General features: G+C 33.9%; 1 protein-coding gene and 5 non-coding genes across 6 annotated transcripts in view; 2 read left to right on the top strand and 4 right to left on the bottom strand.

Annotated features, from left to right (window-relative positions):
* Positions 1 to 23,561, bottom strand: part of side-II (sidestep II) — a 458,967-nt gene that overhangs the window by 339,355 nt on the left and 96,051 nt on the right. Inside the window, exon 3 of the mRNA XM_053747702.1 lies at positions 7,168 to 7,213. The gene's annotated coding sequence lies outside the window, so the exon portion shown is untranslated. The remainder of the gene's footprint in view (positions 1 to 7,167; positions 7,214 to 23,561) is intronic.
* TRNAS-AGA (transfer RNA serine (anticodon AGA)) lies at positions 6,813 to 6,894 on the bottom strand. Its single transcript has one exon. It is a non-coding gene; the product is annotated as a tRNA-Ser (tRNA).
* Positions 7,486 to 7,567, bottom strand: TRNAS-AGA (transfer RNA serine (anticodon AGA)). Its single transcript has one exon. It is a non-coding gene; the product is annotated as a tRNA-Ser (tRNA).
* Positions 8,020 to 8,101, top strand: TRNAS-AGA (transfer RNA serine (anticodon AGA)). The gene has a single exon. It is a non-coding gene; the product is annotated as a tRNA-Ser (tRNA).
* On the bottom strand, positions 16,442 to 16,523 carry TRNAS-AGA (transfer RNA serine (anticodon AGA)). Its single transcript has one exon. It is a non-coding gene; the product is annotated as a tRNA-Ser (tRNA).
* Positions 20,604 to 20,685, top strand: TRNAS-AGA (transfer RNA serine (anticodon AGA)). Its single transcript has one exon. It is a non-coding gene; the product is annotated as a tRNA-Ser (tRNA).

Raw genomic sequence — 23,561 nt, 5'->3', positions numbered from 1 at the left:
ATGTTAGTTTCATGAATAATTGAATATGCATGCCTATTGCAATCCGCGCCGAGTGTGCCTCTCACCTGTGCACCTAAGAACAAAGTTTGGATTTGCGACTACGGCGGCCAGCTGTGCGATCTGCATCCTCTCCACTATTTACTTCCACAGTGAAATTATTTTTGTCCATTTACTTTGGTTTGAAACAAAATTTTCAATAAATTCTCGGAAGTACAGAACAGTATAATTTAAAGTTATTTCTTTGTGAAGAGACATACACTCTAATTATATTTCACAAGACGTCATTGGCTAGATATAACATATTTACACATAGACATAATAAATTCATATAAATAAAATCTGCTGCAGTAAAGTTTGTTGCGCCGCTCCTTCACTTGGACTTTCGAAGACAATGGAAAACTTAGCTATATATTTTTGACATCAAATTACTTGTTGAAAGAAGAATTTCAAGGTAGTGATAAACCCATTGAAATATTTCTTTACTAAATAGACGATCGATTAGAACAAAATAAAAATAACCCAAAAAACGCTATAACAAAATAAAATACTCATCCAATAGTCACGTAAAGAGTGAGTAAAGGTAAAGTTATAGACAAACGACCAGACACAGGTAAAACAAAATAAAATGCTAATTATTAACAGACTACAGCCTGATCAATAACTGCCAAGTTATGAAGTGTTATTACGTTCAATAGCAGTGCTGTATGTTGACTTAACCCCGAAATAATATTAACTTGGAGTGATGGCTCCTATCTATAGTCGCATATACGAGTATCTATTAGACTCAGAGCTACTAATATTAAATGTCAGTAGTTTTTCATTTTCCTCGAATCACCGTAGCGTAAATATTGAGCCACGGTGTTTCGAGGAAAATTAATTTTAGATCGACGTTAACTAATTTGGTTTACGAGTAAGGAATTATGAATATGTACCGCTTATAATATAATGTTGCTACACGATCGCGGCTTACGATGCTGATAATTAAAAATAGGAAAATAAATTATCTTACTAAAGTCAAAACATTTTAAATATCTCTATAACACGATATCTACTCGGAAATAATTAGATTTCACTTTCTTCCATCGATTTTTTAGACGTGCAAAAACGTAGCTGAGTTAGTGAGCGGAAGAACAGAAAAGTAACCAAATGTTTTAAATGTAATATATTTTATCTTTACTACTAACATAGCATGCAAATAGAAATTTTGTATTCGTTATATTCTTTTAGCAAGTTTTTACAAAGATGCAACCCAAGGACAGAACAAAATGTGTGTGTGGTCTGAGGGCCCACTTGCTCGAAACCCTACAGAATTACGGACAATTACAATTTCTATGTCTAACCTAATTGAAACGCAATTTTAATCAAATACCGAACCGAATATCAAACTAAATACTCCAAGTGTAAGAGTAACAGCTCAGGAATATGACGATTTGATATATTTAGCCTTAACCGGGTAAGTTTGAAGTTTGTTAAAGTTAGATCACCCGACGTTACGATCATGACGGACAATAAAACCAGATTTCTGAGTCCACGGCAAGCTGAAGTGATGGGTGTACACTCACGATTTTGTATTTCAAAGATATATAAAAAATATGAATAGTTAAATTTAAATAATTTACACAGGAGGCGATGCGCCTGTCTGGCTAATTCTTGCTTATGGAAACAAATGTCTGGGGATACCACTTCCGTCTGTCCCCGGCAGAAGATGCAAACCCAAAAATACTGACTTGATAGGTAACGTCCAATTACTTGTAAACTAAGAATGCCAAATCCGTGCGAAGTGGACAAGAAAATGTGATAAAAATTTAATTATCAGTATTTCTATTACGAAAAAAACGCAAGTATACGTCATGGGCACACAATGTACGTCTCCGGCGCGACACGACAACGCTTCTAAGTTTATCGCCGTCGCTCGCCGATTAAGATAATCGTTCACTCTCACGCGGTCAGTTATAGAGGTAGTAACTGCTGCATCATCTGTGTGCTGATGGACGCAGACCATTCTACCATTTGATGGATTTAAAACGTCGAGGTGTTAAAGTTTATTCACTTCTACTAACCCAACTAGCGTGAACTTTGCTTTTGTGCTTCCTTTACGGACTTTTGCTACGTGGTTGGACCATTATCTCTTTTCTAGACAAATACTTTATTGCATTTTGGTATGCCCATAGAATAGTAACACTGCAAACAATGCGACCATTAGATAAAAAAACCTTGATATATAAAATGCAGCAACAGCGGTCGTACAAGTCTCGCCGAATCTTGAAAATTTAAAGATTTATTTGACAACCTCCGTGGCCTAATGGTCATCACGCCAGACCGCTACACTGGGGGTCCCGGGTTCGATCTCCGGTCAGGTCAACATGGAAAATGAACTTTTTCAGATTGACTTGGGTCTTGGATGTTTGTCTATACACGAATATGTTATAGAATATAGTATCAATATAGTAGGTGAGTTAGTAACCCATAACACAAGTCTCGAACTTAGTTTGGGGCCTACTCAATCTGTGTGATTTGTCCATACATATTTATTTTATTTATTTATTTGATAAGTAGACTCCAGGCTTTGAAGCGTCAAAACACATTTGATTGAGTAAAATCAAATTAGACAGTGCAACACACCCTATGTCTAAACACCCTTCGTCGAGCTCTTTGCGAAAATCAAACTTTTGCCAAACAAAAATTTTGCCTTCATCATTTTGTATTTAGAAAATATTCAAATCAACAGATAAAAATAATTTTACCGCAAATCGATTCTGTCCACCTTTTATCCTGACAAAGAGTGCCAAAGTACAATAAATATCAAACCACGTTTGCTCAATGCATTCACAGTCGCATCAGTTTACCAAGATATCTGGCCACCGGTGCCCGGCGCAAATCTTATTGCGTACTTTATCTGGTATTACTGTCACTAACGTTTTATGCTGCTATCGCGCAAATATTCTAGAAATTGTAGGCGACGTCACCTTCTGTGATCATTTTTATAATATTTTCTCGATTGATTCAGGTTTAAAAAATCAGATTAATATCCGTGCATCTATTTTCAAAACTTTTCACATTTATAATAGGCACAGCTTCGCTCCCGTGGGAAGTACCTTATATGCTCCAGTTTACATTCTACTCTTGTCATATTCGAACTATGTGCATAGTAGAGGATCTCAATGAATTCAAATTATCTGGTGAAAATCGTATAATTTGACCGCCATTTTGAGAGAATATTTATTTATTAAAAACTTTATTGCACAAAATTACAAAAAATATGTACAAAAGGTAGACTTAACGCCATGTAGCATTCTCTACTAGTCAACAGAATAATCAGAGAATAGTAAAGTGGGATAGAATATATTACCAATTTGTACTTTATTTTTAAACGAAACTCACCCGATCCGTGCCAAAAGAGATAAAATTAAAACGCTTAATAAACTCTTGATGAATCATGCTTTCAACATATTTTCCGGAAAAAAATCCCCAAAACGTGTTGGCGGTGTACACATACAGTTTTTCACCGACTTGAAATAAGGGAGGGTGAAGGTTTCAGTCCGTCTGCGGCGGACAGATAAGGCTATATTGATGTCCGCCCGCCCTGACTGATTCCTCGCCCGCCCGCCCTTTGACGCGCCCATTTTTAATATTAATATTGCAACACGATATTTATTTAGCGTTAAAAAACAACGTTACAGATGCGTCGCTTGGAGACGAGTAAGCCCTGAAAGTAGCCAGAAGCCTCAAGAATGCTAGTGTTTTGTTCTTCAGTTCGTAAAAGAATGATATAATTATTTTGAATGTATGTAGAAAACTTCTTAATTGCTTTTACCGTATGAGTAACTAGGTTAGTCGGCATATCAATTGGTTTTAACCGATAAAATGGCAATTTTCAATTGGATGGTGGATGAAAAGTGGATGGTGCCTTGAGTAGTGCCATTGACGTAGTAATAAAATTGTAAGCTAAATGTTAGTTTCGTACTATCCGCCACTGATAAGTATCGATCGATTGAAAATAGGAAACAGTATTTAATCAGATAGATTAATTATTATATAATTGCCTGCTTAAGCGATTCTTTGTTTTCGTTCAAGCTTCTTGATCTGCATAACCATATTAACTATATTTCCTATAAAGACAGTGAAAGTAAAAGCAAAAACCTTCAGAATGGCTGACGATCAACAAGTGTACATATCGGCTGACTGATATTATGAGTGATCTATATAAATATTTCCTGTCCATGACCATTCGAAGCAGTGAAAGCGGAGGAGTGATAAAATCATTTTACTATTGATGATAATGATGTTGAATGATTTTAATATGCTGAGAATCTTCACATGATCGAAATTAATTTTTTCGATACATCATCCGTCGAAGTCTGCGTATAGTAGTGTTCTTTCTCCTCCTGATATTCGGATTATCAAGCCTTTGACTAAAATTATGATCCACGTAAATAATATATGGTATTTACCAGTGGAAGCAGCAAAAATATTAGTTCTCAGAGTGTTCCGACCGGGACAAACCTGATGAAGATATTGATTTAAATAACTATATTTCTAATTTACCAGTGAAAACAGTAAAAGAAGAAGCTCTCAGAGTATTCTAATTGTCACAAGCCGTGGATGGAGATGATGATGATCTGCATAACATCGTTTCCAATCCACCACCAGTGGAAGCAGTAAAAACAGAAGCCCTCGGAATGGCCGGATCATCGCAAGCCGAGGATCAGCAAGTTTAATTACCGCCTACCCACATTAACCCTTGCCAATTCGAACGGAGATAGGCATAGACAACCCACAAATAGACAAAAGAGATGTCATAATATGATAGATTAAACTTATATTGTTTGTTATACAATGTCCATGGATTTAGTAAGTACTTCGTTGTACGGAGTACCTACTAATTCCATGACAATGTCACATATTTTTAAAATTTGCATCTGAAAGGTTGATGTGACATTGTCGCGATGTGTCACATGGCCAAAGTAGCGATAAATCTTACTTTTGGTTCCATTTTAATGTGGAAACACTCGCCAAGATATACCCAACCCAGTGCTAATACCAAGAAGATCCAAAGGCTCTAAAAATTTACTCCCTCAAAGAAGATATTATCGTATGATCGTTTCAATAAAGTTTAGAACAGTTCAAGTCGTAAATGTCAGGACCATAAAAGTCCCTCACTTGTAAAAATAATAACAGCGACAGAAACGACCAAGATTTTTTAATAAAAGTAGCAAATTTTCAACTCCGTCACTTCGATTGTCTATTTCGCTATCTATATATATGTTAGTCATTCGTAATAGTCAATTCTTTAAACTTTGCCAATAGCTGCCGGGACAATCTGGACCAATTATCTTGAGCTTAGTGCCGAGTTTCTCAACTGGATTTAGTTTTAATTGTGCTGTTTTGCGTTGATCGATATCCAGTGATGCCTCGAGCTTACCTTCGGATTAGGGTTACCAGGAAATCGAAATAATGACGTAATTATAAATCCACGTCACTTGCTGTGTTTTAAATCGATACCAGAATAATCACATAAAGTCTGCGCCAAAATTTACACAGAAACTACTATACCGATTGAGTTGAATTTTGACAAACACATAGACAAGTAACTTAAATAAATATAAGGATTAATTTTGTCGTTACTGTTAGGGGTAAATTACAATCAATATTCTATTATTATTTCTTCGGAAAATCCGAATAAATTAAGCAAAATTAAGTAAGTACTCTATGAACAGTTTTATGGAAATTAAATATTCAATTTGAACAGAGTGAGAGAGCTCCTTTAAAACTTGATGGGTCTTTGACACTTCTATTACCTTTTGATTCTGTTTCTGTGTCAACCACAGACTTGGAAAAGGCAGATTCGGCTGTATTTAATTAGTGGAAAGCCTATCTTTCTAGTACTTGTGTCCCAGCCGCTTTGAGATGTTTAACTTATCCGTATTTTTAAGAAGGGCTTTAACTTTACATCTTCGTATAATGATCCAACTGCATTGTTGCAGTCTATGTATTATCATAATGATACTTAATATATGTATTTTACCTGAATTATATATATTTTTTACAATTCTCTGACCTTGTCAACTACCCTATTCCTATAATTTAATGATTCTTGCTTCAACTCAGAAAGCGTAGGAGTATCTATATTAAGGTCACTTAACTTCTCTGTTGAATCAATTATTCAGTTATTAATTTAACTTTTATTTACAAAGGAATTCAACGACAATTTGATGAAAGTCACAGTTGGTTCGAGACAATATAAGATTTTTTGCTCCCTTTATGAAACATTTTAAAATGCGATTAGTAAAATAATTAACTAATTTAGAAACAAAAAAAGTTACTGCTTCTTTTGTTGCAAGTAAAATGGTAATATTTAACAGTTACTGTGTCAAATGTAACACTCATTTAAATTGTTTTTCTGGCGTACGTCATTCAGTTGTTGTTGTAAATTAACACATTTCACACAACACAATGACACGACGTATACATCAAACTATTATATTTAGTTTAATTAAATATTGGTCTCTCATGTGTGTTGTTATTGACAGAGATGTCGACTGTACACCTATAAGACGTTTCTCCGTCGAAACAATAATCGTCATTTCACAATGACGGAGTTAAAATACCGGTCGTTATTTTAATTAATACGTCACTTTAGTTTTATTGAAATTGTTATCTAAACTGGTCCTAAAGATCTTGAATGTAAATCTGTGATAACTTTTAAATATACTAACTTAGAAAACCAAAATTTTCAAAGAATAAAGCTACTAAAATCTAGAAAATTTTACAGTTGTTTAGTCAAAATGGCTATTATTAAAATAAAAATGATTCGCAGTCGGTAGGATTCGAACCTACGCTCCCAGAGGGAATCTGATTTCTAGTCAGACGCCTTAACCGCTCGGCCACGGCTGCCCCACGACGCACAGCAATTTCTATAGGTACTTTGCATTCGACTAGCCATCTTGATACTTTCACATTTTGTGAGCAGGTTGTAAACTTTAGACATTATATTGAGCAATAAACTTCGCCATATACAACGTTCTACATTCACAATTTGATACTAAGTATTACTTATGTTTTGCGGCTTTCGTGTTGCGGTGCGCTTGAATTTTAGATAAAACGACTTATAGTGTGTCTATAATGTAACATTTTTTTTAAATAATTGGTAAACTGTAAGGGACTTACCACAAATTGACACGGTAATACTTCAGTCCGGCTGCGGTCACCGCATCTGTGAAATTACACGACAGGTCAGCTATACGAATATATAAAGAGCTTGTGCTCACTGCAAAAGTATTATAACAAAAAATGTAAAAAGGATGCCAAGTGCGATATCCTTGTCAATAGCAAGAATAAGCGAGAGTGTGGAGAGAGAGAAAAGGTAAGTTAAGAAGTAAATATGTAGAATCTATAAGAATAGGAACCTAGAGATTCTAGGATCATGAGCAGTAAGTATTTGAAACAAGACGTAAAAAATAAAACTCGTGTTTTAATCAAAATATTCGCAGTCGGTAGGATTCGAACCTACGCTCCCAGAGGGAATCTGATTTCTAGTCAGACGCCTTAACCGCTCGGCCACGACTGCTTATTGTAATATTACACTAATTATGAAAGACCCATAACTAATTAAACATTTTCGTATAAAACACATATTTACACAAGTGGTTTAATGATGCCACAATGAAGCTTGACTCCAGCGATGTCTCGGGCGGGTAATAGATCGTCAACTTCATGATATCATTCTAAGAGAGTGTACCAATTTACGCTGTTCCCGGGCTTCTCGGCGTCACAGCCCCGAATGGAGTCAGTAACACGCAAGTTGAGAATGTCCATTCTCTCCCTCTCGTCTCGTTTTCCTTCTCCAATTCACATTGTCTTTCAAAATAGTCTACTCACCCGTAAATACTTATTCTCAAAATTATTTTTCTATATAAAAATCGTGATTATTTTAAAATATTGTATTTGTTGCAGATAAACATTCTGTTTCACTGCCGGTATTTTCATGGATAACAGGTATTTTGTATGATATCGATATGAGCAGTCGTGGCCGAGCGGTTAAGGCGTCTGACTAGAAATCAGATTCCCTCTGGGAGCGTAGGTTCGAATCCTACCGACTGCGAAATTATTTTACACACTTAAACTGGAATAGAATTTGTTTCCATTTTTGTGACAAAATTTCAAGTAGAAAACCTTTTCAACAGACCTCGATTATTACAGCCCAGTGTTTGTTACTTTTCATTAGACTACAACACAATCGAACAAGGTTCGCTAGGTAACATAAATTCATTTCTCAATCTCTTTTTCTTAAATAATGAACTGTACCATAATAAAATGATTATGATTATTGAAGTGCATTAATCAATTGTGTAAAATTACTAATACATCTGTTTTTTTTTTACTAATTATAAGTATAAGAGATATTTAAAAAGAGTTCTCAAATCAAGGTGTGTAGAATAAATTGAATAGGAGCACTTTTTATAAACTCTATGGAAACTATGTGGGTAAAATGACAATCAAGTGTGATAAAAAGCAAATATAATTGTCTATACAGCCAAATTACAATAATTCTATTTGTTACCAGCACCTCCGCTTTTAGCTTAAGTTTGACCTCGGCTCATTAGCTTCAATTGTTCTAAATTTCATCAAAATATTACTATTAATATGAGTGCTCTTAACGAATACTTCAAAAATGTTTATACATCATAATTTCTATTAAAATGTAAGCTGAACGAAAAGCTGAGTACGACTACTCAGCTTTTCTTTCAGTTTTTTGTCAACAAGCGTCTTAAACTATAAATAACATGCACGGCGGCGGAGCGCCAAGTCTGCTAATAGTACTATTATAAATTTACACGGCAGCTAAGGCTATTGTCTCGCCTTGTCTGTTATATCGGTCCTACAGTTCCTGTTACAGCTACCCTAGACCTGTGAACTTGTTATAAGACATCAGTAAGCCGTATGGAAGCTAGGTTAGTCTTTTTAAAATATTTTATATACTTAAGTTTTCTTTAAAAAAAAGATTATATAATCAGTCTGAATGCCATTTTGAAATACTCATAATGCGTTGCATCAGATGCGTTGTTCAGTAATCTTTGATTGAATATCGAAGGTGACTGAACTTAACTTGCTCAGAAAAAGACAATAAGTCACATGGAATTAGTAGGTACACGGAGTACCTACTAATTCCATGATAAGTCATTTTGTCTACACGACACCGGCGCGCAGTTTAAAATTAACGTCAAAGTTAACTGACGCATCCTAAGATTTTCAAAATGACTGATTAAAGAATCTTCTTTTTCAAAATATATATGTAATTACATAGGTGCATACAATACATAATTAAAAGAACACAATAAATACACACAGCCCAGCCTGCTGCCGTCATACTTAGAATGCTGTTCGGGCGAGTTCGATTTTTTTTTATTATTGTATCATAGACATGCAGCTTCTGCAGTTGATGTGTCATCAGGCAGTGTTAATAAAGTCACATCACTGATATCAATTATAAAAGAAATCTTCTCCGCAAATATCTGTGAAGAAGCTTGTCAAATCCATCAGTACCCCTGAATGCGTTATTATGTCGATAATGATACTAATAAATCTAAATAATGTCGATCATATCAATCACAACCAATCAATCACCACAAAGGGATTACGTCCTTACCTGATAGTTAATTCAATTTTGATTAAATCCCATAGTAACAGTAATAAAAGCCACAATATAAATGGATTATCTGACAATATCGGTGCTCCGATGTAATTTAATCTTTCTGTAATCTGTTTTATCTATTTATACCGGAATGTAATGTGATCCGGCTCAATGCCAAATCTCACTTTGTTCCACGATTATTAGGGAAAATAGAAATTAACTCAAGACGTGAGAAACAGACATTATTAATAAGCAAAACGGGTCACTTACGTGTGATTATCGACAGAAAAGTCAACTATAGTTTTCAGTAGACCTTTTTTAAGACAAGTGGTACTAGCCATTAATAAACAGATTTTCCAAAAATAAAAATAAAAAACAACCGCCGTCTTCACTGTAGTGTATATAAACTCAATTAATTTTCATTTAAATATACGGTTAAATATACAAGTACATAGTATATAATTTTGTGATCATCTTTCTAAAACTTACATTTGGATATCCGATTCGATTAGGTATTTTTAGTCAACATAATATTTTTCAGTTTGGCATTTTATGGAACACTAACATCATGGCTCAGATTCACACGGGATATAGAATAAATAATGGTGAAAACTGCATCAAAGTCTGCATCAAAATTTGCGTGTTTTACAATAATAATTTTTTTATTTTTTCATATATATCTATTTTCGCTAAGTGTAACAGGAATAATGTCTCAAAATCAATGAACATTAGAGTTAAATTCCTTAATTTACATTCTCATTGGCTTTCGAAGAACTGAAGCCGTTTGAGCAGCTAACTAGAACAATAATAATATAACACAAGCGTTAAACCGGGTCGCTCGTCGTCCTAGCGGAGCTATAAATCCGACAAGGCAGCGCGACACGGAATGACTAGGACTAGGGATTGGTATCTTCATGGATTCTTCTTCTTTTTAAGTCGTTATGGGTATTTAAGTAATTTGAGACGAATATGTGCCAATTTTATTGCTCTTTCGTTGGCCTTGTCTTGGAACATAAAATCTTTATACAATTATCCTAAAATATAATGAGAAATATGAGAAAATAAAATCCGTAGAATACATATTCTAAAAAAATTCTCACATACACATATATGTAAGAATTTTTTTAGAATACAAGACAGAGTTAGAAAATCAATTTTAATATAAATATAAACAAAACTCTGTCTATGTATCTTTCTCCGTCCTTCGATTCTAAATATTTACGATAGTTAAAAACAAAAATTATTTTTTTAAAACTATGTACAAAACACGCTACAAAACGTGTGTGTGTGTGTGTGTATATTACGAGTCAATGCATAGCCTAATCTCGCTTACATAGCGTTGCATTGCATTGCGTTCTACAGCGTACCACCGCTCAATTAGGACGCCGGGTTAGTTCTGTTAGGTTGGACCGACATTCATTGGCACAAGTAATTAAAGCTTGGATATTGTTTTTACTCTAAAAGTAAGAAACTTAACACACAAGAGTTTTACAGATTTTTCGGCAACTGTTGAAGCGAAACTTCCTTTGACAAGATTTCAATTTAACAATTGATATAATTAATGTGTCTTCAGCTACCAGATAGTGTCTATTCATGAAGAACCGTGACACGTCAGTGGTCTAATTTTATTTATTTTGTTAATACATTATGTCTTACACTACCATTACAGATGCTCCCAATGCAATAGTTAAGATCTAAAATTACACATGATTTCTACCATAGCACAATACATACAATATAGCTCTTGTAAACTCTGTCAAAGGACAACCAAATAAGTCGATTTGTATTGCAACTTCATTTAGAACCCCCAGCGCTCTAGTCGGAGGTGTATGTTTGAGCATATTCATTCGTCCTCGTGGTATTGCGAACAGAGGAGTTGGTCGGCGTCGCCATACGTAACGGTTCGGTACGCAAAACGTCATCCACATTTAACAATTGATTGTGCCTTTTTGCCATGCTTCTTACTTACTTAGTGTTGTAGCAATGAAAACTTAGTCTGTAACATGCACAGACATAAGCGGATAATCGAATAACTTGGGATGTTATTCCCTCTGGTATTTTTTCCAGTGAACTGAACTTCAAATATTAAATAAAACTCCAAAAGTACAAAAGTTAACAGAACTACGATATATTTCCAAAATCACAGCGAAAATGTAACAATTCAATTGATCACATAGAACTAAAATTAGCGGGAAAATATACTTCTTTTTTTTACATGTCATTTTTATTTTTTAGACTATATTCTTATTTTTTTAATTTATTTGCGGCCAATGTATTTTAATAATTAAACTGAAAACTTATACAATAAGAATAAATGTAATGTTCTTATATCTATCGTACCATGGTATTATTATGATAATCATACATCATTTTCTCTATATTATTGTTATTACTTTATTATATTATTATTTAAACATTAATTATAATGTCTGCCAAGTTGATTATATAATCACGATTTATGTTAATAATACAAAGGGCTAACAACACGTACGTACGTTACGAATAATTGTAACAATGGCCGAATATGATGACTTCACGAACCATAACCGTTCGCCGGAAGGGACACAGGAAAAATGTGTTTGTGCCCATTTTCGTAATGACCATAAGAGAATTAATTTGCATCTTATTGAAAATTTTAATTAGGTTTTTGTACAGCTAATTGGGAACTTTATTTAGGCTATTTGTAAAAGTATTTTAATAACAATTTTTATATAGACAAATAAGAAATCGTTATTAGCAAACCACTTGCGACGGTCATGAATGAATGATTGTGAATTGTATATACGTGGTACTCAAGCAGCTATTTAAAAAAAAATTAAACGTAATTAAAGTCAGTTTTATTTAATCTCTCAGCGTCGAACCCGAAGCCTATGGTATGTTTTTCGTTTGTTAGTGAAATGTAAAGCCGTTTAATTTAAAAAATTCTTGTATTCGTTGCCCACTTGCCACCAAAATATAGTGGATTCTATTACATTCGGAGTTTTAGGAGAATTTAGGGTGTGCATTCGGAGATTGTGTGAAAGTCTAAGTAAACGAACTCAAGATCCAGTCGAGGCCAGAGTCAGCATAACTGAAACCGAAACCGGGGTTATTGAGGAGGGTTCGAGAAAATATATCGATATCGATAAGTATCGATATCGATATATTTTCTCGAATAAGAAACGCCAAATAACATGATCAGTATAAAACTGTCTATGTTATTGTCAAATGATTATGAAAGAACAGTTTTAATAAAATGTTTTATGCGACCATTACGTGAGTTAACACAAAACTATTTTGAGATAATACCATTATTTTAAAACCTTTATTATTATCAGAGCAAAAGGTATTTTCAGAGCAAGAAACTTGACATGACGTGAAAAAGTGCCTGTGAACGCCTAATATCTGAATAAAATATTTGATTTTGATTTAGATTTTTGATTTTGCAAGTATTTTAATGGAAACCAGAGAATTTCTTGCAATTATTTTTACGGGAAATTCATCTAAAATACCACTAAATATTTATATCTCTTTTTCCTTTCTTGGCCATTTTGATAGCTGCATGTATTATATACACTTAGGTGATAAGTTAGGTAATCCGTATTGTAGCGGGAGATAGGTGATTATGCTCTTAATCTTCCCGCCAGGCTAGGTGTTGCGCCTGGGGAACCGCACGGCTCCGACGGTGTCATATTGTATTTATGCTTCCAATCGAAAACGCACTGTCTGCGCGGTCTAGGCTTGTTAGCTGTCCATAGTGAGTCGACCGTCGTGCCATCTGTCCGTAGTATTCTCGATCACTTGTGTGGCTTGTTATTCATTGCATTTGGTCATCTTTTTACATCTGCGCCGTTGTGCATGTGGCGTGGTAGATGTCGCCACAGTATCATTTGTTTAAGGTGATTATGCCGCGTATGGAATATTGCGTAGTTTTTAACTATTTGCACTTAATAACTTAACTTCTTTTGTGTCTTATCCAGTGAACATGACATGACAATTAATTTATATTTTTTAGAAGTCTTTCAAGATGCTCTTTGTCCTTTTATGGGGAAAAAGCCGTAACGTGGTTTCTCCCCGCAAAGAAGTAAAAGTCAATTAACAAAAAGGGATATTCTTACTCTCCGAACTACTATTGAACTTTTGGCTCTGTCTACACTGTAAGGAAAGAAATATAATACTGTACCTCTATCTGTTACCGATTTAAAGTAATTTGTTTGTTACTCGACAAAACACAAAAAAATTGTAGATTATCGATATTAATATGTTGATGTTACAACCCTAGCAGCCATCGTCGGCCGACTAGTTCCGATAATTGGTTAATCTCGCTAGTTCGGGATCTCACTCACAAACTCCTCCTTTATTTTCTTGTTACATAGCATCTATCTGTTACATTTTAAAAATAATTTATTTTTATACTTATAAAATAATTTCCCGTATAAAAATAATAATTTAATAAGTCACAAAACTAGACGAGGTATTTAATGGAAAAATAGAAGAAAGTTTTTTTCTAATTTCAAACTTTGAATTATAAGAATAGGTATTTATAAGCTAAGGCAAGTCATAGGAAGGAAAAGAGGGATTTATGATTTTTAATTACATTTTTTTGTTACCTATGTTCCACAAATAAATATATTAATTGATCTTAGCCCTAGATCAAATAGAAATAATTATTTTAAAATAGAACAATATTAATAATAAGTCCAATATTTTAAATCCATATATTGCGCACTGAAACATTCACATATCCACGTATTCCTCTCGCGGGTGTAGATTATATACTTCTATACATTGTATAGAGCAGTAAACTACGTCATCATACTCCAAGTGGCGCCGGTTTATTACATATTTTCCATACATTGTTGGTTATTCTTACTCTTAAAATTTGTTATTCTAGTAATATTTTAAGGCTTTTGTGAACACGAACATTAATTCGTTGTTTAATTTTTTTTACCTTTTTTGGGAAGAATCTTTTTGTCATAAAAAACATTTTTACTCTAAAATGTCTGTATTAAAAATCCAATATAACACTCACGCTAGTGCGCTGAGTAACATTTTCATTTTTGTACTTAGTTTAACAATTATTAGGTATAAATCTATTCTAAAATCATTTCTTAAACTCGCAGTGAATATTATTATCCTGTAAATTATTTAATTGTTAGACATTCGTGGAAAGGGGTGTACGAACTAACAATATTTCTCGTTATTGTTTCGAAGTTTCCAGAATATAATTCAGCAAAGGAATCGCGCGCAGCCAGCTACAACTTTCTTTGCTCTAATTCTGGCCAACTTCATGATTTAACGTGCTGTTCCGTGGCCAGTTGTGAAATAACTAAGTTTAAACTTTCGCGTTTCATTATTGAAATATTAGTTATGTACAGGTAGTTTGAAAACAATAATGAGATGAAAAAATTCAGGAAACGCGCGGGAACTCCATATTGTTATTTTTAAAATTAGTAAAAAAACATGTGTAACTTGTATAACAAAACCATTTAAAACTCGCACATCTTTTCATATACATCATCTTTTTAAATCTCGGACGTTTCGAGTCGTGTTACAACGTAACAAAACTTCTATTTATTAGCGAATTAAATATGTCATATATTAGTAAATGGACTGTTTCTCTGTAACCACTGCTGACTGCAATGAGTCGATCTGGCAAATAGGGTTAACTCGAAGAGGGCCTGACGCTGTCAAGAAGAATGTTCATGCGAGCCAATATGGTTCCAATGTTTAAATAACTAAAGATGCGGAAAATTTATTATCGTTGAGTAAATATTTAAGAAAGCGGACTCCAAGCTCCGACACTTAACGGCTGAGAAGGAAATCGAGAGATAAGAGAAAGAAGTGAGTGCAGCGCAAAGGATTCGTACCTTAGTTCTTGGGCTAAGTTGATGATTTATAGAGTACTATGTTCACGTATGAAGATTCGGGCCATTGTGGTACTTCCTAATAGAATCCTCAACAATGGATGTAAAATACTGGCAATTGTACACCACTTTGTTTTGTTGTTCTGAATTAATTCTTGCAAGTTGTCTTCGTTTGAATCTTGTTTACTCATTGTCGCACACGTAAAGTGCAAGTAAACTTAACTGTATGAAGAAGTTTTCAATTCTAATTAACTAATCAAATGATACGTTCATTTTATTAGTTAATTAGAATTGAAAACTTCTTATTTCTTTCTTCTTATCATGTTCTTATCAGTTTTCATTGTTGGTTCCAAATAAGCAAGAGTTGAAATTTTGCTGACAATCCATTGTTTTGATATGCGTGACCTGATAATGCACCCAGGCTTCCAAATAAATCATCTGGAGTAAAAATAAATTGGGGCTAAAATTAATAATATTGGAAAATCTTCTATCTGCTCATAATAATCTGCTCCGCTAATCTGCCTATATATGAATCGTATAGGTAGTTTACACCAAAACACAGCAGATTTTTAAAGGGATCCAAATCATAAATTTTCGGTTTCCATCATCGGAAAACCGAAAATTTATGATTTTCCAATAGTCAAACTTCGACACAGGAATTGCTTCCATCCTGAGGTAATATTTGTTCCCGTTGATTGTCCCATGTTTGTGGACGAAGCGCCAAGCCTGGCCACAAAGTTGAGCCCAGTCGGCAGCCATTTTGATTTCACAACAATCGCCGCCATTTTGGTTTCGGCTATTAAAGAAACGTTTTGGTAATTGATCGGAAGATGTTTAAAAAAATAACTAAATATACTTTATTCAACTTTCTGTAAACAATAAAAAAAAATAAAATTTTATTATTTTCCCTTTATCTGTTTATCTTATCAGTAAAGCACTCCTGAATAGAATTTTTATAAAAAATCGCAGTCGGTAGGATTCGAACCTACGCTCCCAGAGGGAATCTGTTTTCTAGTCAGACGCCTTAACCGCTCGGCCACGACTGCTTATATTTTTCAATATATAATAATCGTTGAGAAAGAAACAAGAATTTATAATAACACATGTTCTATCACAAAATAAATATTTCAACACAATTGAAACAACAAATTCATGGCTACGCGTATCCAATACAAGTGTTTCAAAATGGTTATTCGATTGGATAAAAAATAAAATGCAGAAAGATACCTAAACAAACAAACAAACAGAAGTGATCGCTTAATGTCATTTAAATTGACCACTTTTATTAATTACGTGGCTCAATTTTTTCATTTATTTGTATAATGTACTTGTATTGAAAATGCTTTTCCATTTTATTTTTCTTGACGTTTTTTAAGTATCTAATCTGGGTCGTTGGAAAATATCCAATCCACATTTTTTTCGTCAGAGTTTACCTATATTTTAAGGTCTAAGATTCAGGCTATTCTCGGCAGAACCTTTGTTATTATTAAAGTATAAATATAATTACAATAAAAAATAAAATTATTATAATCTTTTTTATTCTTATATGTCGACCTAAATATTAAAATTCTCAAGCATAAATAAATGCACACGTTTAAAGGTAAAATTTAATAATAGACACATTACCAACTATCTAACTAAAACAGTTGTTTAGGTTTCTATCTAATTTTTGGATTCATTATATATTTACTAATTCTTCATTTTCTGGTGCCTCTCCGACTCGCGGAGGTTGGCTTCAAATTACAAAACTTATTGCATAAAACAGACGTGTAAATCTACATTGCAGCTGAACTTAAAGCATTACATACCTAACTGTTCAATTGCTTAATTAATATAAGGTAAAAATCAATGAAGAGAAAAATTTCGTCTTTAGATGGAAAATATTATACTATAGCAGAATGAGATGCCAAGTGACCTGGAAGGGTTTGCAAGTAAACGTTTTAGAACTTATGGCGATCTGCGCATTAAACTTAACTGTGTGTGAACTAACTGGATATCACTGGCTGTCCATACATACAGATTATTATAATCTTTCTCTCGACTGAGCATCTTCTAGGTTACATTCACTTCATAGCCGTGAGTTGGCTTGAAAACTAAACCTTTTTTTTTTTAATTTGGCTGTGAATTGATAGAACCTCTTTGATATGTATGTATGCTGTTGTTACCTTTTTTTATTCCTTAGTTTAATCCTACGATAATCATAGAAGAAGGCAGTGATTCTATTTTAAACAGGGAACTATACGCCGCGAATGATGGAGGATGATTTAAGCCAATAATAATAGTTTCGCAAAAAATATATATATAATATTTATTTGTTATATTGTAAAATCATTAACGTACCTATCTGCTGTGTCACCACAATAAAATCAAGGTTGATTATAAAATCACCACTGTTGGCATCTAAACCGCGACCGGTCAGAAATCGAGTTAAATTCGCAAAACAAATGTATGGAAATTGATGGAGATTCGGCGCGGTGATTAGCGCGTGATCAAATTAACGTAACGAGTTGCTGATTGGACGAGTCAGGGGGGTGGGGGTGGGGGGTGAAAGATCGTGGGGGAAGAACTTTTTGGTCAGTTTATGGACGGGTCACATGGAATTGCTAGTTGGTTTGGTCAAACGTTACAAAAGAGATAAACATGCATAATTTATTTAGTTAATATGAATGTAATAATTTGGTAATGTTATAATTGAGTATCTATTAAATTCATTAATAGTTAGGGAACTATATAATTATTGAGAACTCTGTTACGTCAAGTCATACCTATATTGGACTGAAATTAAACAATTTAAGTAATATCGGATTCGTACAAACAATTAATCAGAAACCATTAGCTGAAATCACACGTTACCAGATTGAGTTATTTCATTATATGTTATGTATTATACAGTACTAGCTGCGCCCCGGGGCTTCGCGCCTGTAGGAACTTCAGGATAAAAAGTACCCTATGTATTATTCCAGGTTATTTTCTACCCATGTACCAAATTTCATAACAATCGGTCCAATAGATAATGCGTGAAGGGGTAACAATTTCGCGTTCATAATATGAGTTAGGATTACAGCCAACACAGGTAAACTAATGGGCAAAACAGCAAGCAATCTTTAAACCCCTTTTAACCTCTTTCGACGTCTTTCAACCTCGTGTGTTCCGATTGAAGTCTGGAAGCTTTTTTGAAGTCCACTTCAAAAAAACTTTAATTTTTTGAATATTCTACTTTTGATATTAGCACATTACGCAAATCCGGAATGTTGCTGTTGCCTGTCATTAATTTTTATTCCTAAATCGTCGTACGACCTGCCACGTGACCTACTCACTACTACTATCAGTCTGGCTCATATAACTTGTTACCGGTGGTGCGGCATAGGAAATAAAATATCATGAGAAATACACAGTGAATATTATAACCATTAGTATGCATCTGCTGCCACTAGATAATACAATATAGTCTAAATGACTATTTATGTCAATTTCTTTAGGAATTTCGTCTCAGCAGAGGTCATTCCGAATACTAGTAGTTTGTAGCTTTCAAGAAATACTCTATAATTTAAAGTTTTTTTTTCTAAAAACGTGATTATGAAGATCAATTTTTGAATAAATACTTTGACTTAGATTTTAAAAAGTATAAATCTTTGCCGTAAACGAGTTTATTAGCAATTAAGGATTCCAATTTAATAAAGAGCCCACTAGCACAACTCGAACGCAAGTCTGTGGGTAAATATTGATTTAGTTAATTAATCTGTTGTTTTCAATATTGACACAGCTGCGCGCTTCACGGCGCCATGCTCGGTAATTATTGAATACAGTTTGTAATTAGCATATTCATAAACTATTGGCTTTTTCACTCGGCTCCGCATCGATCACACTTCTAATTTATTTATTTATCGGTGCACACCACAGTTTACAACTTAATCATAATAATAATATGGAATTACATTGTATACAAGCATAGGCTAGTCGATTTGTTTTTTTGCTTTGATTACTATTCGAAGGTCCTTATATAAGTTAGAAACACCAGTGAAAAAATACTGTAATAATGAATCAATACTTTCAAAGATATGACAAAAATAAAATCAAGCATTTTTTGACTCGTCCAAACGCTCCATACTAAATATGACATGTAGGAGTGACGTCACAACGTGCAACGTCAAAATTTTCACCAAGAAAGCTATGTTGGTTCGACAGCTACATTAAATATTACGTTTATGGTAATGACTTCTTAATAAAAGTTGTTACAACATTTTTTTATATTTTAAGAAGGTTAAATTTATTTTTATAATTACACATTTTTGGAAAATGGACTTTCCAACCAAGTTTAAATCTTCATATTTAGATCCAGCTGCATTGTTACAGTCTATGAGTTTTCATAATGATCCTGAATATATATATTTCATCTAGTTTGTATGTATTTTTTACAATTCTCTGACCTTGTCAACAAATGTTTAGGTTAACAACAAGGTTAACCTGTCGTATTAGAATATGTTTTCTGTAATGGTAGGTTAAGTTTGGTGAAATAAATGTTCTTTGCTGTTATAACAGCAAAAGTGTGTAAAGTATGTTTAGCATTGCTGGTCCGACAAGAAAATAATTATAGGAATGATTAACATACACTGTCGAATAGAATGTATTTGATTTTTGTTAGTAAACGTTAAAGATTTCTATGGGACCCACCAGATGCAAACAAGAACAAACACACATTATATACACGTCCAAATACTCATTTGGTAGGATTCGAATCAGGGATCTATCGATAATATGTTGGCGTCTTGAAACTCTCGACCATTCTACCATCAATGCTTCAAAACAAATGCAAAATCGAACCGTTAAATTAGCGACGCGTGTCAAATAATTCAAGTTTCAGAATATTTCACGAAACTTAAATTAATCTGAATTTAACAACTTGTGGAATTGTAAAGTTCATTAAAATGTCTGCTTTCAAACTTGAGAGAAATCATTGACCTTCATACTATCAAAATACCTTTCACTTGATGAAAATATCATATGCAATTTCAACTTTAAACTGTATAGCTAAAGTTCATTTTTGTTTATATTTTCATTATGTATTGGTAATTATCGACACATATGGTGTCTTTATAATACTGGTGGTTTTGTAGAGCTCTTTATAAGCAGTCGTGGCCGAGCGGTTAAGGCGTCTGACTAGAAATCAGATTCCCTCTGGGAGCGTAGGTTCGAATCCTACCGACTGCGAAGTGTTATTTTGCTATTAATTGGAATTATTAACTACCAAATAACCCTTCAGTCGCTTTTCAATACTGAAATTAATTTATTATGTAAGAAATATCACCTAAAGTAAATTGCTTGAGTTAACGTTTTTTAACTTAAGTTTTTCTGAATAAGAGCCTATATTTATGTACAGTTTGTACACAAAAATTCTGTTTTCACGGTTTGAAGTTCGGAATGCTTATAATAAAGATATATTGTAATTTTTTTTTGTTGCTTACAGTTCAAAACATATTAGATGGTTTTAGTAATAGTAAATACATAAATATCGGCATTACAGGTAACTTATTAGATGAAATTATTAGATGAATTTTAGATCTTCACAGACACCTTTTGACGACAAATTTTACGTGATTACGTTTCACGAACCCAAATTTCGTAAAACTCACATCGGCCTAACTGGAAATTCTTCCTGAATTTCCATTACAAAGAACATATGATATCGTACGTGCCTCTCATAAAGGAAAACATGTCGGCATTTTTAATAATATCGGTTTCTTTGTACTTTAGCCAAATGATGCCTTTGAGTCTTAGATTGTTTTACTGAATTGTTATGATGTTTGTGGCAACCATTATTTGACTGACTATTATATAACAAAATCTGCGGTGGTCTACTGATTGTGATGTCTGTGCGAAAGGCCCAAGTTCGAATCCTACACCGCTACAAAAAAATTGTTCTGCAAAACGTATAATATAAACAGTAAATATACCGGACTAATAACGATAAAATTTAACAAAAGGATATATTAGGACAAATCACACAGATTGAGCTAGCCCCAAAGTAAGTTCGAGACTTGTGTTATGGGATATTAATTCCACGGTACTATATTTTATAACATATACATATATAGATAAACATCCAATACTCGGGCCAATCAGAAAAAGATCATTTTCCACCATGACCCGACCGGGGATCGAATCCGGAACCTCTCGGTTCCGTGGCAAGAACTTTACCACTGCACCACCGAGGTCGTCAAGTCAATAAGGAATGTAATAATTATAAATATTTCTTTAACAGAAACTGTTTCTTACCTGAATAGCCAAATTTTCAACCAGTCCAATGAGATTCTTTTTCCTAAATGTCATTGCAAAACAACACGTGTCTAAGTTCATATTTAGTTTTTCTCTCAAAAATCTCTCGCATCGAATTCGAAATCAAATAAACGCCGCAAACAATGAGGAACGACATTCGTTCTCATTTCGCGCCATTTTGACAAATTCCTGTGAATACTTTCCAACCTACGCGGACTTTTTAACCTGAAAAAATAATAGGCAAATAGCCATATAAATTTTCGACTTTAAACAAACAATAATCGTATGAACGGAGCTTACATTTCAACTGTGACAAAAATTTGCCGTAACTATCAAAATTTTAAATTCTTTATTCAACGTAAACATTATATCAGTTATTGACGTCAAAACCTTACATAAAAATATAGGTGGATTGCTCTAGTCAATTTTGACGTTAACTTTAACATGCCCAGAAAAACGCAAAGTACGCTATTTTGTTTAAACATCCGCGGCGAGAATAAACGCAATGCCAATGTTGCGGTGTAACTGAACCATAGTATACTGCCGACTTACAAAGCGTAGATTAAGAAGAAGCGGCGCAACCGGCGCAACACACTTTAACGCAGCCTTTTCTCCGAGGACGTCAATTAACAAATCTGGGTCTTATAAGTATTGAATCTAGCCAAATTGCCACGGGCCCCGTTAAAGCCACAAGTGCCCCGTTTAAGAACTTTTTAAGGTTTCTATTTGGGTGACTATTGTGTCCGCCTTTCATATACCTAGTAATATCAAGTCGAAATTTATATCAGATATCTGAATATCTGTAGTCCTGAGACTACAGTCAAAAAGACAAAAAGACTGTAGTACTGAGACTACAGTCTTTTTTAACTCTGAAAAAATCAAACTTGTAAATCAACGGTATCTAAAATATAAGATCATTTAAATTGTAAATTGTGTTATTTCACAGGGGAATCAAAACCTATTACTATAGGTTCAATCCCATTGTTCGAGAGCCCTTGAAATTTGACAATAACGTGAAAGAGCTTAAAATACAGATAAAGAAAAAAAATCGTAACCGTAAAATATATACCTATATGCAAAACAAAAAAATACGGCATCCTCGAGTTATTCTACTGTGGACAATTTAGAACATAGACCTCGGAGAAGATAAACAGATAAAATCAACCAAGCAAACTACTTATTAAGAATAGATCGTCAACAAAACAAAATATCATAAAGTAAATCCATTGCGCCTTCCTAGATAACGCAGCCATCTGTTAGCAAAATCAGGTCGGATCCATATTTCCCTTCTATTACCAACGGGCCGCTCCTGAGATCCCGTGATTGGTGTTACGATCGCCTATATTGTTCAGCGACCTCTTGTGTCATAGATCATACACCAGTTTCCCTTTTCTCTCTCTCTTTCTCTTCATCTTACCGTTAAACCTTCGCATTAGCGGATGTGGTGATTGATAACGGATAGCTAAAAAATATTTTTAAATTTTGGGGATTTGGCTTAGATTCAATGATCTGCATGCCTGATGTCAACCCCTGGGAATACAGTAATTTGTATGTATTATGTGCACTAAAAGTAAGTAAAATTCAATTTTGCTTACTTTTAGTACACATTTGCAACTCCACGAAGTAAATAAAATTGTTTCGTGTAAATAAAGTGAAGTGCTTTACACCGGTCTTTACTCTCAACATCAACATCCAGCAACACCTCACTCCCCGGACAATGAGTGGTCTTTCTAGAGCGGAACCAATCACCTGAGGTTCCCCGTATGGTTGAGCTTCGCAATAGCTGATCCATCCGTTCATTCTTGAACGGA

The sequence above is a fragment of the Plodia interpunctella genome, chromosome 1, assembly GCF_027563975.2.
Source record: "Plodia interpunctella isolate USDA-ARS_2022_Savannah chromosome 1, ilPloInte3.2, whole genome shotgun sequence".
In the NCBI taxonomy this organism is placed as follows: domain Eukaryota; kingdom Metazoa; phylum Arthropoda; class Insecta; order Lepidoptera; family Pyralidae; genus Plodia; species Plodia interpunctella.
The sequence above is the reverse complement of the archived record's forward strand: the minus strand, read 5'-3'. Positions and strand labels throughout refer to the sequence as shown.